Source organism: Lethenteron reissneri, chromosome 17, assembly GCF_015708825.2.
Source record: "Lethenteron reissneri isolate LAM-NWPU_2019-01 chromosome 17, ASM1570882v1, whole genome shotgun sequence".
NCBI classification, from domain to species: domain Eukaryota; kingdom Metazoa; phylum Chordata; class Hyperoartia; order Petromyzontiformes; family Petromyzontidae; genus Lethenteron; species Lethenteron reissneri.
Window position 1 is genome coordinate 14,420,996 of NC_083795.1, and position 17,450 is coordinate 14,438,445.

The window sequence follows — 17,450 nt, forward strand, 5'->3', positions numbered from 1 at the left end:
CCAGAGACACATTCAACAATCCTCAGCTGTACTGCCATCTGCCTGCCTCGCCACTCAATCCAATAACACCTGACATTCCCAGGCAGCCTACTCTCAAGTGGGATTCAACACAGCAATAGTCGCTCCCTACTGGCAGACTTAAGCCCATTTGCAGGTCAGGTGCCAGGTCACCTTGTGCCCACAGCGACAGCTGCCCCCGGGGGTGCCCGTTCGAATGCGCTGAGACGAGATGCGGTCTCAGTCTTTCCGAGAAGCCCCGCCATATATCGATGAGGGCTCCGTGTCGAGCACGGACCATTACGCTTGCTATCCAGGCTCAGACCCTGCTTGGCTCGCCAACATCTCGTGCGATTCACAAGGATCATCACCGTCGTCGTCACCGTCGTCGTGAGACCACGGCCACATGACATGGCCCGGCCGCGTTCGCGTGCCGGTTCTGTTCAGCGGCTGCCAGCACTCGGCGAGCAGGCGCTGCGGGTACTCAGCCCTCACGACACGAGACTGGCGGCAGGGAGCGGGTCCCGGCGAGAGAGAGAGAGAGAGACGGTGAGTGACACGGAGTCCGGGCGTGAATCCCTCGCACATCTGGGCAATTTGCAGGGCGGCTTATGGGCATGCCCAGCTGTCTGTGTGCGCTCGCTCACTTGCGCACGCACGCTCGCACGCGCGCACGCGAGAGTTGAAAGTGATTAGTTTTGGTGGTCACGGCCGGACGGCGCGGGGCACCGGGCTCTGTTGTTAATAAACGGCGCGGCGTGAAACAATAACGGGGGCTCTTTGAGCGGCGGCAGCGGCGGCGGCAGCGGCGGCGTCCTGCAGGATGCTCGGAGATAACGTGACCCGAGGAGTCCCTCCCGCGGGCACCCCCCCCCCCACCGCCCGTGCCGCCAAAAAAACTCAGTATGGAATATAATAATTGAAGGAATCGGGTCGCCTTTCATGTGAAATCTGAATTGTATTTTCCATTTTAAACCAAAAGCAGGACAAGGTTGGCTAAACGGTCAGGGCTTCAAAGTGAAGGAAGAGGGAAGGCAACGGAGGCGGTAATGCGGACCAGGCGGGACGCGCAGGGCCGTCGCGGGTCCTCGCTCGCCACGCGTCCTCCCATTCCCCCTCTCCTTCCTCCTCCTGCGTACACTCTCCACCGCCCTCCAAAGCAAAACTCCCCCTGCCTCTCTCTCATCAGCCTCTCTGGCTGCGCCGCACTCTCTGCGCGTTGTCGCTCGCAGTCCGCCGCTCTGCCCCCCCCCCGTCTCTACCCACGCGTTGCGCGCCGCGCGTCCCGTCTCAGTCCGTCGTCCTGCGTCTTCATCGCGTCGCCCTCCCCCCCCACCCCCCTTCCCCCTCCCCCAGTGGCATCCCCATGCCCGCGCGTTCTCCTCTGCCCTGCGCGCGCCGCTTCGCGGTGGCCCAGCTCGCGTTAATGAGCGCAAAGAAAAGCCCCTCTGTTTTGGGTGTAAAATAAATAAATGGAGAGTGGGTGCCGTGCAAAGCGGATATAATTGAGATTAATCGTGTACGATTTCTTGTTAATATTAAAAACGGCCTAGCGTTGGCATGGCACTCCAAATAAAACACCAAGAATTTTTTTTTTTATTGTTCGCTGCCAAGAAGATTTGTAAACGTTGAAACGTTAAAAAGTGAGCCATTCGCCAGGAGGCCGGTGGAAAATTCCTTGAATCACAAACGAGACCACAAGGTCTCCCGAAGCGGCGATGCTCGGGTGTGACGCCCGGGCCGTGGCAGTGGTGCAGACGATCGGCAGGAAGTCCGAGCAGAGGTCGCTGCGACAAGCGAGTGGTGGCCTACTCAGTGTTTTCATGAATTTGCTTTTGCCCCTCACCCCCCCCGCGCTCCCCATCTCGAGTGTTTACAGTGTGTATTCACAGCGGGTGTGCCTTTACGCTAAATTGCCAGCGCCGGGAGAGCCGTTTCTCTCCGAGATTCGGTTCCCGATGTTCTCCCGAGCGGGGGAAGCGGAGTCGGCCGCTGCAGCCCGGAGCGTCCCTCGGCGAGGTCGGCGGTCGCTTTCCACGGGTGACCCCCCCCCCCCCCGGGTTGCCCCCACACGGCGCACGAGCGCGGAGGGGGGGGACAGGAGCCGCGCGTTGGAGCGCGCATTAACCCGGGACCCGACGGAGAGGTAGACGGGGAGGGAGGGAGAGGGACTGCCGGAGAAGACAATGGCACGAGAGACGTTCACCGGAGGTGGCAGGGGGCGGCAGCCTCGTTAGTCGTTGTGTACGGGTCGCGGCCAGGCAGGTGAGACGCACCTGGTCTCAATAAGCGGCGCTGTACGAGGCAGCTCCCGCGAATACAAATTGCGCCCGGGTCTATTGGGCCTTCGCGAGATGAAACGCAGCCATTCATCTCTGTCGCTGTGGCTCCCGGAATTTTTTTAAACTTTTCAGTGTTTTTTTTTGCCCTATTTCAGGGGGTGGGGGCGGGTGTGTGGGGGGAGGAGAGCACGAGTGGACAGAAGCCCCGAGCCACGCGAAACTTTCCGGCGAGTTTGCCGTTGCTGATGCTGCTGCCGCTGGCACTGCGGTTGCGAGCGATGCGTGGGACCGGCAAAATTGCGCTCGCAACCCCGTGCCGATTCACAACTAACATCAACGGCGACGGCAACGCCGTTGAGCAACAGATCGAGACTTGATATTTAGCGCAGGCTGCGTAAAAGTTTCTCAAACTTGTATGCTTATTTCATGTTTGGGAGTATTTTTCCCCCCGCCCCGCCCGTCTCTACTTTAAAAGGATATTAATTTGGTAAATCCTGGACAAAGTTGAAGGAATATGCATGAGGACATTTGTGGGTTTGTGCTGACAGCTTTGAAGCTCGTGCCGTAATACCAAAAGCCTAAATAATGGATTAGGTTTTTCGGAGACCATTGCAATAGAGGCTAAAGCCCGGGAATAAAGGCGATGTATTTAAATTTTAAAATGTGCAGTCGTCCTTCGGGGAGCCCGCGTGTACCTAATCTTTGGTAAAGCCTTCACAGCGTCGAGGTTAATGCCGCGGTTTTTTTCTCCCCGTTATGAAAACAGCATAAATATCGCCCCTACCATTTATGGATCGTTGGGGGGGGGGAGTTTGTGTCTTTTGTGCTCTTCATAAAAACTTTCTAGAAAATGTTCACCGTACGCACGTTTCGTGTGTGTGCGCCGTATGCATGTGGAGCTGAGAGTCTCCGCTGATTGGTCGTCATGATGGCGAGAATTACAAAACTCGGAGAAACATGCGTCCTGGGTGGACACAGAGACACGGGGACACGGGGAGACATTGAGACACATGGACATGGAGGCAGAGGGACATGGGCCTGTGGAGACGCAGGGACATATGGACGTGGAGATGCAGCGACACAGAGCCACGGAGACGCAGAGACACGGGGACGCAGAGACTCGGGGACACTTGAGACACGGGGACACTGAGACACGGGGACACCGTGCACCATTGGTGTGGACGCCGCCCCCCCTGGCCCCGACTCGAACTCGTACCACGCTGCGTCGCTTCCACGATTCACGGCAGGGCCAGCGGAGGACGGCACCCGGAGTTTTGCTGCGTGAACGACGGTCGGTGCGACCGTGGGGGCAGAGCTCGGTAGCCCCGCGGAACGCAGCACAGCGGCGGTCGCTCTGTGCTTGTGCCGCCCTAACCTGCCACGACGTTTTGCATCGTTTATTGATCTTCAGAAATAATGCGATCGATCGGGAGTAATATAATTTGTACAATTTCCAAAATACAATAGAATAATTCGACCATAGTTTACTGAAATATATCATATATATCAAAATCAGAATTTTTTTTTTATCCTGGAGGAATCCAATGAGCCATGAAGATTTTTTTTCACAGATGTCCACAAGGATAATTACTCGAACAGGTACTGTCACATTTCTGTGAATGTTTTTCACGTTCAGGCCAGACAACGGCGTCAGGAGCAGCAGCAGCAGCAGCCGAGTGTTATCGCCGTGATGGCTCCTTCATATTTGTGGATGTTACTGATGATTAACGGGTTCGGCGAAGCCAGAGACGACAGTCGTGAGCCCTCCTGAGTGACGCACACGACCCGATCGCCGGCGCGCTCGCGGCTATCGGTCGCGCGCCGCTGCCGTCACGGACGACGTCCGCCCTCCTGACGCCTGCTCGCCCGTGACCGCACGGAACGTGCCGCGCGATGTGAATTTACCGTGCGCCTTGAATGTTTACGCTCAAAAACCGCTTCGACTTTTTTTTGACGGGGGGTGGGGGGGGGTTCGGTGCGGGGGGAGGGGTGTGGGCGGCGAGGAAAGTAAAACGTGCGGGTCTAGCGGAGTCCGCACATAGTTGCGTACGCGCGCACACGGGTACACGCGCGCACTTGCACATACGCGGCGTTTATTTCTACTCGACATCAAAGTCAGCGCCTCGGGGCAGAGCGAGTTGCGTTCAAACGGGTGGGGAGGGGGGTGGGGGGGGCAGTGGAGGGGGGTGGCAGCTTTTTCGAATCTACATCTAAACGATCCGATTGGCCACAACGAGGGCGCCAATTAAAGCGCCTAATTAGGGCCGTGCCCATTCACCGCTTCCCTGCGCGGGCACGGGGAGTTCTCCGCTTCATAGTGCGTTTGTCTTGGATATCAAAGCGCGTGCGGTGCTAAAAATTATAATCATTCCTCTTGCATTCACCCCCCTCCCCGTCCTGCCACCCGCGCGTCCGTGCGTGTGCCGTCACAATGCTTCAGCTGCCACAGCATACCCGCAGAGGACACCCCCAAGCACACCACACACACTCACACACCATACACACCACACACACCACACACACTCACACACCATACACAGCACACACACTCACACACCATACACAGCTCACACCATACACACTCACACACCACACACACACACCATACACACCACACACCATACACACCACTCACACACCATACACCACACACACCACACACACTCCCACCACACAAACCGCACACACTACACACCACACACACTCACACACCATACACACCACACACACCACACACACTCACACACCATACACAGCACACACACTCACACACCATACACAGCTCACACCATACACACTCACACACCACACACACTCACACACCATACACACCACACACCATACACACCACTCACACACCACACACACCACACACCACACACACTCCCACCACACAAACCGCACACACCACACACACCACACACACTCACACACCATTCACACCACACACACCACACACCATACACACCACACACCATACACACCACACACACTCACACACCATACACAGCACACACACCACACACACTCACACACCATACACCATACACAGCACACACACTCACACACCATACACAGCTCACACCATACACACTCACACACCAGACACTATACACACCACACACACACCACACCATACACCCCACACACACCACACACACTCACACACCATACACAGCACACACACTCACACACCATACACAGCTCACACCATACACACTCACACACCAGACACTATACACACCACACACACACCACACCATACACACCACACACACTCACACACCACACACACCATACACACCACACACCATACACACCACTCACACACCATACACCACACACACCACACACCACACACACTCCCACCACACAAACCGCACACACCACACACACACACACTCACACACCATTCACACCACACACACTCACACACCACACACACCACTCGCACTCACACACCACACACACCACACACACTCACACACCATACACACCACACACACTCACACACCACACACACTGACACCACACACACCATACACAGCACACACACTCACACACCATACACAGCACACACACTCACACCATACATACTCACACACCATACACTATGCACACCACACACACCACACCATACACACCACACACAATCACACACCACACACCCCACACACACCATACACCCCACACACACCATACACACCATAAACACCATACACACCACACACACACACCACACACACATCATACACACCACACAACCATACACACCAAACACACCATACACACACTACACACGACACACACACACACCATACACACTCACACACCATACACACCACACGCACTCACCACAAAGACAAGTGCTAGTTAGCGAGCACCTATTAAAGCCTGTAAGGCACACGAAGGGGTGGGTGGCCAGAACCACGCCTGCCCACCTTTGTCTCCCTCGTAGCGGTGTTTACGCACCACAACTTAGGCGAGGCCCAGGACCTGTTCAGATAATCGTCACCGGTGTTGACTGTGAGTGGGAATGGAACTCAGGTTGCCAGGTTCGTGGTTCACACTCAACGCACCCCCCTGAATTACACATCCCCAGCCGCATCATCCACACACTCCAACCTCCACCGCACCCCGCACACCCCCACACATCACTGCACCCCGCACACACATCAACGCACCCCGCACACCCCCACACACGCCCCCCCACGCCCCCCCACGCCCCCCCCCCCACGGGCCGCTGCCTATTGTGACGCGTCGGGCCCCTCTGTAGTGGTGGGGGCCCCGTGACGGTGACAGCTCTGATCGATCGCCCCCGGCCCCCCGAGTCAGAAGCCTCATAATGGCCGGAAAACTCCGGCGAGCGGTCGCCTCACCAACACCCGCCGCTCGCCCGCTGTGTGCCCGGCACCGGCCCCTCCCGCTGGTGGCCCGGGTCTGGTGGGGGAGGGGGGCAGGGGAGTGGGGGGGGGCGCGGAGGGTGGGGCCGGGTGCACGTGGTGGTGTCGCCCTCACCTTGCTCGCTCGCCCTCTCTGCGATCGCTAATTTGGCCGCCGCCAGAGGTCACGGTGCGCTTCCTCACGTTTGCTCGGATCAATTAGCGCTTCCGTGGCGGGCTGGCGGCGGCACAAGGAGGGGTGCGGAGGAGTGCCCAGGGCCTACAATTCTCGCAGCAATGTTCCCGGGTCGCTGCTAGATCAGAGGAAGCGGCGAGCGAAGAGAGCGGTAAGCCAGGGCCGCTGCGAGAGATTTGGATGTGGTGTGCCGGATGCGTAAATGTTTTCTGCGTTGCTGACGCGGCTGGAAGGAATTCCCCCCCGGGTGTGCCTGCAGCGTGACACACGCACGTCCGTGGTGCGGTGACGTCAGTCGGTGACACGGGGGTGTGTGCGTGCGTGAGTGTGTGCGTGAGTGTGTGCTGGTGTGTGCATGCGTGTGCGTGCGTGCGTGTGTGTGCATGTGTGTGTGCATGCGTGCGTGCGTGCGTGTGTGTGCGTGCGTGAGTGCGTGCGTGCGTGTGTGCGTGCGTGTGTGTGCGTGCGTGAGTGTGTGTGCGTGTGTGCGTGCGTGCGTGTGTGTGCGTGCGTGCGTGTGCGTGCGTGCGTGTGTGCGTGCGTGCGTGAGTGTGTGCGTGTGTGTGTGCGTGCGTGTGCGTGCGTGCGTGTGTGTGTGTGCGTGCCGCTGATGACTCAGCAGCAGGGTCCGCTGATCGCACGGTGGGACCGGTTGGTGGCCCGCCGAGGTGTGCAGCACACAGGTGGCGTGTGTCAGTGGCACACTCTGCAGTGCCACACGCACGCTGTCTATGAGCTGTCCTCCCCGGTGCGCGGCACCAGTGCCAGGCGCGGTGCACGTGTCATTGCCGGGACGGGCTGGGAAAACCGTCCGCTCGCGCTGGCGTGGGAATGGACGTTATGTTGCTGGGACTCACCTTCAATGAAAGTGCCGTGCGTGTAGTTTGATCATTGCCGTGTAATTAACGTCGCTGTGTAATACCCTCGGTGATTGATTGATTGAGGGAATTACCGGTTATGTGTGAACTGTGCTGAAGGGGATTTAAAAAAAAAATTTGTTTAACTGCTGAGCGCAGGCCCAGAACGTCAAGGGGCCGGAAACAAACAGCGCCGTCAGAGTTGTTGTAGTGAGAGTCCAACACGTTGCTTGAATTAAGCAAGATTATTGTTGTTATTGTTTTTAGGCGACCTTGGGTTGGAATTCCAAAGTGGAGCAGTGCGGTGTCAAAAGCGGAAGCAGAAGTGGTGCGACCTGCCGTGTGGTGAGTGTGCGGGTGAGTGTGTGAATGAGTGGATGAGTGTGTGAGTGAGTGGGTGAATGTGTAGGTGAGTGTGTGAGTGTGTGAGTGAGTGGGTGAATGTGTAGGTGAGTGTGTGAGTGTGTGAGTGAGGGGGTGAATGTGTGGGTAAGTGAGTAGGGGAATGTGTGGTTGTGTGAGTGAGTGTTTGAGTGGGTGAGTGAGTGGTTGAGTGGGTGACCGTGTGAGTCAGTAAGTGGTTGAGTGGGTAAGTGAGTGGGTGGTGAATGTGTGGGTGAGTGGATGAATATGTGGTTGAGTGAGTTGGTGGGTGAATGTGTGGGTGAATGTGTGGGTGAGTTAGTGGGTGAATGTGTGGTTGTGTGAGTGGGTGGGTGAATGTGTGGGTGAGTGAGTGTTTGAGTGGGTGAGTGAGTGGTTGAGTGGGTGACCGTGTGAGTCAGTGAGTGGTTGAGTGGATGAGTGAGTGGGTGGTGAATGTGTGATTGAGTGAGTGGGTGGGTGAATGTGTGGATAAGTGAGTGGGTAAGTGAGTGGTTGAGTGGGTGAGCGAGTGAGTGGGTGAATATGTGGTTGTGTGAATGGGTGGGTGAATGTGTGGGTAAGTGAGTGGTTGAGTGGGTGAGTGTGTGAGTGAGTGAGTGAGTGGGTGAATGTGTGGTTGTGTGAGTGGGTGGGTGAATGTGTGGGTAAGTGAGTGGTTGAGTGGGTGAGTGTGTGAGTGAGTGAGTGGGTGAATGTGTGGTTGTGTGAGTGGGTGGGTGAATGTGTGGGTGAGTGAGTGGTTGAGTGGGTGACCGTGTGAGTCAGTGAGTGGTTGAGTGTGGTGAGTGAGTGGGTGGTGAATGTGTGGGTGAGTGAGTGGGTGAGTGAGTGGTTGAGTGGGTGAGTGAGTGGGTGAGTGTGTGAGTGAGGCGGTCGGACGTGGTGCTGGCCACCCACCCTCTTGTGTGCCCTGTCGGCCTTCATAGGTGCTCACTAACAGCACTTGCCCCAAGCTATAAAGGGGGGTCTTTGTTTTGTGACCTACAGTGCCATGGTGGTTGAACACAGTGTGTATGAGACGAGTCCTCAACATGAAAGACTCAACGAGTGAAGTTCACGGGTACCGTAACCATGGCATCAGTAGCCATAGAAGAGTGACAAGGTGTGAGGATCCGGTGGGGGGCGGGGTGGGGTGGGGCGGGCAGGGGGTTGGGGGTAAGGAGAAACGACGCTCGACCTTTACTGCGTCTCACTCCACATCCGCACGCACGCGCGTACAGACACACACACGCGTACAGACACACACACACACGTATGGAACACACGCACGCTCACACGCACAGACACGTGCACGTATACGTGCATGCATCTTCACTTGCACAAACACGTATGCATGCATGTGCATGCATTTCACACACAGACCCCCCATATAACCTGTAACAGGCTGTCGGGGCAAGTGCTTTTAGCGAGCACCTGTGAAGGCCAGACAGGCACACGAGGGAGTGGGTGGCCAGCACCACACTCGACCGCCTTTGTCTCCCCAATGGTGATGTTTTCACACTCTACCAAGTACTCATTTGAGGAGTAGTCGACCTAGGGGAGGCCCAGGACTTGTTCAGCGTATCGTCCCTGGTGGTGGCCGTGACATTCACGAGTGTGCGCACAAACGTGCGCTGCGCTATGACCCTGGTGACCTGGGTTTGATTCCCTTTCATGGTCAACAACATTTGATGATTATTTGAACCAGGGAGCGGTAGTGTCTTTGTGGGGAGCGGTAGTGTAGTGGTTAGCACTCTGCACTATGAACCCGGCCACTTGGGTTTGATTCCCGCTCACGGTCGACACCAGTGATGATTATATTATCGGAGCAGCTCCTGGGCCTCCCCTACGGTGACTGTACCGGCCTGCATAGGTGCTCGCTAATAGCACTTTCCTCAACAGTCTGTTAAGGCAATGCCGGGGGATCTTTGTCTTTATCTGTGGTGTGGCGTGCGTGGTGCGTGCGTGGTGTGTGCGTGTGACGTGTGGCGTGCGTGGTGCGTATGGCGTGCGTGGTGCATGTGGCGTGCGTGGTGCATGTGGCGTGCGTGGTGCGTGGTGCATGTGGCGTGCGTGGTGCATGTGGCGTGCGTGGTGCATGGTGCATGTGGCGTGCGTGGTGCATGTGGCGTGCGTGGTGCATGTGGCGTGCGTGGTGCATGTGGCGTGTGTGGTGCGTGTGGCGTGCGTGGTGCGTGGTTCGTGTGGAGTGTGCGGTGCGTGGTGCATGTGGCGTGTGTGGTGCGTGTGTGGTGCGTGCGTGCGTGGTGCATGCATGGTGCGTGCAGCGTGCATGGTGCGTGTGGCGTGTGTACGTGGTGCTTGTGGCGTGTGTGTTGCGTGCTTGGTGCGTGCGTGTGGCGTGCGTGCGTGGTGCGTGCGTGGAGTGTGTGGTGCGTGTGGCGTACGTGGGGCGTGGTTCGTGTGGAGTGTGTGGTGCGTGTGGCGTGCTTGGTGCGCGTGGCGTGTGGCGTGTGTGGTGCCTCTGCAGTCGGCGAGCTCCCTCCACCTGATCTCGTGTCTCCCGCTCGCCCCACGTGGCGCTCAGACGGCATACACAGAGTGCCGTTGTTTACAGTCACAGGGGCGGCGGCGCAGCGGTTGGCGCGCCGCACCTCGGACCTTGCGACCCGAGGCCGACTCCCGCGCCGCGGCTGACATCTGAACCGGTCCTGGGCCTGCCTCCACCCTACGTCTTCACCAATCGCTACGGACCAGCCTGGTGAAGTATGGACCCACAACCCTCATGCCCAACGCGGTGTGGAGTGGGCTTCGACCAGCAGTGGGATTGACAAAGTGGTTGTGAATTATTCAGGTAGGAACAACAGGTTCCACCCTGCCCACCAGGGATTGTGTTTACTAAAACGTGTCGTTGTTCCTGCGTTTTTGGATGCTCTGATGTTTCGCAGGGTACCGCATCATAACGTGTTGCAATTTCCAGGATTCGTTTTGACACGTGACGAGCCGCGTCTGTTGTGACGTCACAACTGGCGTGACACCATAACGCGGGCGCAGGTCCCACACAGGGAAACCATTAAACTCCCGAACGCTCGATTCGTCAAAGTTAAGCTCGTAGGCTTCCCAATCCCCTGCCTTCTGCTTCACGTAATTCCTCGCAATTGAAACGCGTAAACTCCTCAAATGCGCGGCGCTAATTAAACCCGGGAGAAAGGCAGAGGCTTCAAGTCGGGGAACTTCCCCGCGGCGCTGGGGGCGCTCTCGGCAGGGCCCGTGCCCACCGCCTTCCTCTCGTACCCCGGGTGCGAGTCACCCTAGCACCGTGTCCCTCTGTGCCCGCTCCCCCCGCAACCCCATCCCCCACCCACCCCCACCCCAGCCACACCTCCTTTATTGTCCCGCGGTTTGTGACGGACGCCTGTGGCTCAGCGCTGGGGCTTTGCGAGATTCCGCGTCGTCGCTGCAACGGTTATGAAGGCTCTGTTGTGCAAAGTGGATGAAAACAAACACCACAATAAACCGGGACCATGTGGAGGTCGGGGAACTTGTGTGGAGGGGAGGGGGTTAGGTGGGGTGGGGGGGGCAGGGAGACTGGGGGGGGGTTATTGGAGGGGAGGGGGGCGGAGAGGGCGGGAAAGGGGGAAATAAAATTAAAACATATATCCTGCGCGGTTTCCGCAGGAAGCTGCTGGCATGGGTTCGGTTATCAAAGACGGCGCTGAGTTGTTGTAACGGTGGCGGCGGGCGGCGGCAGTCGACGGGCGCAGCACGAGAAATAAAGGGGGAAACAAAAAAAAAGAAATGGGCGATGGGTGGCTCGAGGCCAGCTCGTTGGGGGAGCGCAGTAATTACCGCTAACCGAGGGAGGCATTCCAGCAGCAGCCGCGCCGGCGAGACACAAACACGCTGCCGGTACCGTCCTCCGCTGTCTGTCTGGCGCAGGCGGGCCGGCGGGCCGGCGGGGCGGCGGCAGTCTGGGCACTAACGTGGAACAGGCGCCTGATTGCAAACACATGGCACGGTGGGGCGGGCAGGGGGGGGTCGGAGAGTGGGCGAGCGAACTGGGAGAAGAGAGAAAGATGAAGGGAGGGAGCGCGTGCGTACGGGAGAGAGGGAGCATTAGCGTGCGGGAGAATGGGAAAGTGAAAGGGCGGAATTGGGGAGAGCAGGGGGGAGCGGGAGAGGAGTACGCGGCTCGTGAGTGAAGATGTTGGCGATGGAGAAGAGGAGGAAGTGTGAGATGGGCGGGAGTGCAAGCGAGGGAGGGAGCGAGGGAGGGAGGGAGCGAGGGAGGGAGCGAGCGAGGGAGCAATTGACCTCTTGTTGTATTACAGGGGATGTGCAGCAGGGGTCACCGGCTGCTGTCGTTATCGCTGAGAGAGCGGCACTCGACGTGCGGCTGGGCGCGTGCTTCACAGGCGGGATGAGCGTCGGATCTGAAGAGAGTTCTGAACGTTGGGTTTTGAAGGTCGATTTAGTTTTTTGGATCGATTCAGCGATGCACTCGTTAAGATGTCTTCATCGCTAACCGTGGTGATGTCACCAAAATATAATGAACAAAAAAGTAATTGCCTTTATTTACCCAGGAAAGCAGCCCTCCCTGAGTCTCAATACCCATTGTTAGGAGAGTCCTGCTGCATTGGGACGTTCATCCCAGTCCCATGCATCAGAGTTTGATTTTGTGTTGGACGAATCAATAGCAGCCCAAGGCACCGTGCCACGTGCACTTTTGGATAACGCTCAAATCTCTGCACAAATAGACTCAGGAATCCATCGCTTGTCCTGCCACCTCTCAGCCCAAGCTGACAAATCCTGGTATTGCCGGGCAGTCTCCCATCCGAGTGCTAACTGGGTCCAAAGCCCTGCTGAGCATGTTATATTATCTCGAGGTGGATGTGGGGGGGGGAGAGAGGCGTTCGTCTCTCGGCTGCGTCGCTCACTTTCTCCTCGGTTGCGTGACCTGGTTGCGGGGGGGGGGGGGGGGGTGTGTGGGGTGGGGAGGGTGGAAGAGCGGTGAGTGTTAGTGGGGGGGGGGGGGGGGCAGTGGTGGGAGTTAGTGGGGGTGCATTGGTGGGGGTTAGTGGGGAGGAGTGGTGGTATTTAGTGGGGCGGGGGGGGTTGGTTGGTGGCGGGGGTTAGTTGGGGGGAGTGGTGGGAGTTAGTGGGCGGGGCGGTGGTGGGGATTAGTTGGGGGGAGTGGTGGGAGTTAGTGGGGGGGGGTGGGGAAAGTACCCCCCCCCCATTGACCCGTACGAGCATCGTCACCTCTCTCGAGGGGGCCATCTTTGGCGTCGGGATGAATTTTCGAAGATTTAGCGGGGGATTTTTTTTGTTGTTGGTCGGCGTTTAGGTGACTACATCGCAGGGGGAGAAAAGGAGCGCGGCGCATTGCGACACCGCGCTCGGGCGCACTCCGAGCACCCCCGAGCCGATGTGCCGAGCTCGGCGAGCGGGCGGCCGGAATTTGATTGTTTATGATGCAGGCATGCATCCCCCGTTGGTTTCTACTCCTGAAGGCCACGGTTCGTGCCGAATTCCAGGGAGTAAAGTTTCGCCGGGCTGACAGCCTCACGGAATCTGTGGCCCCGGCGCCCCCGGAAAGGGGCGGCCGCGGCGACTCCCACCGTTCGTATTCGTGCCCCCCCCCCCGTGCCGCGCTACAGGGCGGCACGCTGGTCGGTCAGTGGGTCGTTCGTTAGGTGACTCGTTCATTCTTTCGGTCGGTTATTCTTCAGTTGTTACGTCGGTCGCTCGGTCGGATGCCGAGTCACTCGATCGGTCGTTTGGTTTGTTGACCGGTCAGCGGTTCGCATGCTCATTCAATTGGTCAGTTCCGTCGTTGGGTCAGTCGTCATCCACGTGGTTCTGACGTCCCCCCCCGTGACCTCGCCGACTGCCTGCGGCGGACAACAAACCCCGGCCGATCGGCTTCGCGACCTTGTGCTAGATGCGTTTTTTCAGTATTATTTATAGTAAATCACATGTTATGCATATTTCAACAGTATATATAGTTGACATTTGTTGCTGTGCATCAACACACAGGTGACTTGAATAATAAAAAACACATTGAATCAAAGCAAGACGGCCTTGCTCACTCTTTGAGTTGCTCTTTTTAAATTAATGTTGCCATTGGCGCTAGTCGTGTTTCATAGAGACTGCTCATGTCAGGTGTACACGCTGCCGCTGACGCCGCTGCTGCCGCTGCCACTACTGCCGACGGTGGTGCTTGGGGCGCCCCAGAATTGTGCGTGGGGCGACCCCATCGCGTGGGCAGCTGAACCCCGAGGGTGGCTCCACGACTCGCAGAGAGGCTGCACCTCAAGTTCATTGTCAAAAGGTCGGCGGGTGAGTTGGGTGGGTGCGGTGAGTTGGGTGGGTGCGGTGAGTTGGGTGGGTGCGGTGAGTTGGGTGGGTGGGTGAGTTGGGTGTGTGCGGTGAGTTGGGTGGGTGCGGTGAGTTGGGTGGGTGCGGTGAGTTTGGTGGGTGCGGTGAGTTGGGTGGGTGGGTGAGGTGGGTGGGTGGGTGAGTTAGGTGGGTGCGGTGAGTTGGGTGGGTGCGGTGAGTTGGTTGGGTGGGTGCGGTGAGTTGGGTGGGTGCGGTGAGTTGGGTGGGTGCGGTGAGTTGGGTGGATGGGTGAGTTGGGTGGGTGCGGTGAGTTGGGTGGGTGCGGTGAGTTGGGTGGGTGAGTTGGGTGGGTGCGGTGAGTTGGGTGGGTGCGGTGAGTTGGGTGGGTGGGTAAGTTGGGTGGGTGCGGTGAGTTGGGTGGGTGCGGTGAGTTGGGTGGGTGCGGTGAGTTGGGTGGGTGCGGTGAGTTGGGTGGGTGCGGTGAGTCCGAGCCGAGGACCGCCGCGCGTCACTTCCTCGTTCCCGCGACGATGCGAAGCGGCTCCCGACGGGGATTGCCCCCAGCCCAGCTCCCACCCCCCACCCCCACTTCCCCGCCTCCGCCGCTCTCCCACCACACTCCTCCATGGCGTAGCGTGGCCCCGGTACGAGGAATGATCTGGGGCTGCCTACCCAATCTCCCCCTCGTCGCAGCGGTGGCACCGCCTGCACACTCTGCAAACTACGCCACTGATCGTCCTCCCGTTCCTCCCGTTCCTCCCTCGCCTGTGCAACCGAGTGCGCACGTATGCGCACGCGTGCACGGTGGCGGAGCCTCCGACTCTTGTGCCGCGCTAGCACCATGAATGCGTCTCTGTTAGTGCGTCGGCGCGCGGGCAACGCTGGCGCGCCATCAAAGCCGGAGTTGTCGTGCCACCGCGCAATTTTAACAGCCCCCTCTTCCACCACCCCCGAGAGTATGACATCACATCGCGCCCACGCACGCACACACAAAGATCCCCCGTATAGCCGTAACAGATTTTTAAGGAAAGTGCTGTTAGCGAGTAGCACCTATGAAGGCTGGCACGGCACACGAGAGGGTGGGTGGCCAGCTCCACGCCCGGCCGCCTTTGCCTCCTCAGTGCCGATTACACGTTGCACCAGGCACTTATTTAAGGTTTAGTCGACCTAGGCAATGCTTAGGAACGGTTCAGATATTCGTCACCGGTGTTGGCCATGAGTGGGAATGGAACTTGGGTGGCGCGGGTTCGACGTGCAATGCCCTAACCACTCTGGGCCACCGTACAGACGCGTACACATGCACAGACACGCACACACGCACACACGCGTGCAGAGTTTCAGCTGGTGTCTGCCTCCGGCTGCCCCGCCGCCCTTTTCCACATTGACGGGGCTTTTGTTTCTGAGCGGCTTTGCTCAATGCCTCGATACATCACTCGGCTTCGCTCGGTGTCCGCCGACGGAACGACTTGCAGCACAGCACACGGCAGATGCCTTCGCAGTGCGACTCGCGACCTCCTCTTGATACCAAGATCCAGGATGGTCACGTCTATGCACCGCTTCTCGGTGGCTGGAACGCTATCCCTCTGCACATTCGCAGCATCGCCTCAATCGTCTACTTCAAGAGACACTTAAAAACTCACATCTACAGCGACTCTGAGCTTGGCTTCGCGCCTCTTGAGTTGCGGCCGTTACGTCCGCAAATTTTGCGCGCGTTATAAATTGCATTATTGTTATTATTGATCGCCGAGTCGCCGTTGTCTAGAGATGAGCTTCGTTTTTTTCCAGTCGATGGTGGAAGGTGAATGGAAGGTGGACCTAGCGGGTGAGGGCCGGCAGTGAGGGGCGAGAGAGAAGAGCCGTTTTTTGGGCGACTGCACAGAAATGCCGCGTGCAACGTTTCACCCGTCTCTTTAAAAAAAGTCTCTGCGAGTTTTGTTTCACGCAAAAATAAGAGTTTTTTTTGGGGTTAGATCTCGTGAATATAAATGTATCGTTCAACCCGCCACCTCCCGACGCAGCCAATTAGTAAGCTTTGTTACGTAAACAAAACATGCCAATTAGTGACTAGTTCAGCACACCGGTGTGTTGGAGAGTGTGACGTTTCGCCGTTAAATATAACCAGCCTCGCATCGAGACGATTGCGAGCGTGGGTGCGCGCCCGTGGACACGGGCCGGGAGGCGGTGCTGGCGAGAGCACCGGCACCGTGGCGCGTGCGGTGACTTCCCGGCGCCGGGGATGAGCGTCCGGGGGCCGATGCCGATCCGTGCCGGTCCGCGAGCGGTCGACGTCCAACTCGAGGCATCCGTTTCAAGCGACGCTGCCTTCTCTTCCCTTTCTCGATATTTTACTTCTCTCTCCGTCTCCTCTGCCCCCCCCACCCCTCCACCCGCGCCTCGTGCTCATTATTTTTAATAGCGTCACACTCGGCCGCGGTATGCTCTGTCCTAATTGTCGATTTGTCAGAGGCCAAACCGATTAGTGAGCGCTCCGTCATCGCTGGCCGGTCGAATCGCGTGTCCGGTTTCGCGCCGTGGCGGCTGCCCAAACCGCGCCGCGGCGCGGTGAATCGCCACGGCACGGCAACCGTTTCCACGGAGCTCTGGCCGCCGGCGAAACTCACAACGGAGAAAGGGAGCGGGCATCACGTGACGCACGTAACGCACGTCATTTGCACAAAAAATCTATAAAAATAAAACGACGCTCGCGCAAAAAGCCGCATTCCTCCTTGCCGTGCGGATTGTGCGGCGCACACTCGACCCGCTCCCGGCGACCCGGCAGTTCCTCGCGCCAGCTCGCAAGGCCAACAAGACGTGAACCGACTTTGAATCGTTTGTCAATTTATTTTGGGGGGGTGACGAGTGGACTCGTCGGCACGCGCGCGAACGCGAAGCCTCCTCGTCCGGTCAGAGCGTCGCCCCGAGTCGACGCGGTTCCCTGTCGTCATAATCGGCATCACAGCCCCCCCCCCTCCCGAACCACTCAATCACATCGTGATTGCACATTTCGTCATTGCTGTCACCGCCCGTGACGAACAAGACACCTCGTTATAGTCTCGATGTCCGTGAC

General features: G+C 58.1%; 1 long non-coding RNA gene across 2 annotated transcripts in view; it reads left to right on the forward strand.

The window, feature by feature from the left end:
* Positions 1-12,983, forward strand: part of LOC133343224 (uncharacterized) — a 28,759-nt gene extending 15,776 nt beyond the window's left edge. Inside the window, exons 3-5 of one of the 2 annotated variants that reach the window (XR_009755227.1) lie at positions 7,982-8,059; positions 10,659-10,895; positions 12,373-12,983. This is a non-coding gene — a long non-coding RNA (uncharacterized LOC133343224). Of the gene's footprint in view, positions 1-7,981; positions 8,060-10,658; positions 11,568-12,372 lie in introns of those variants that run through there. The other variant, XR_009755226.1, reaches the window with a different exon arrangement.
* Positions 12,984-17,450: the final 4,467 nt, after the last annotated feature.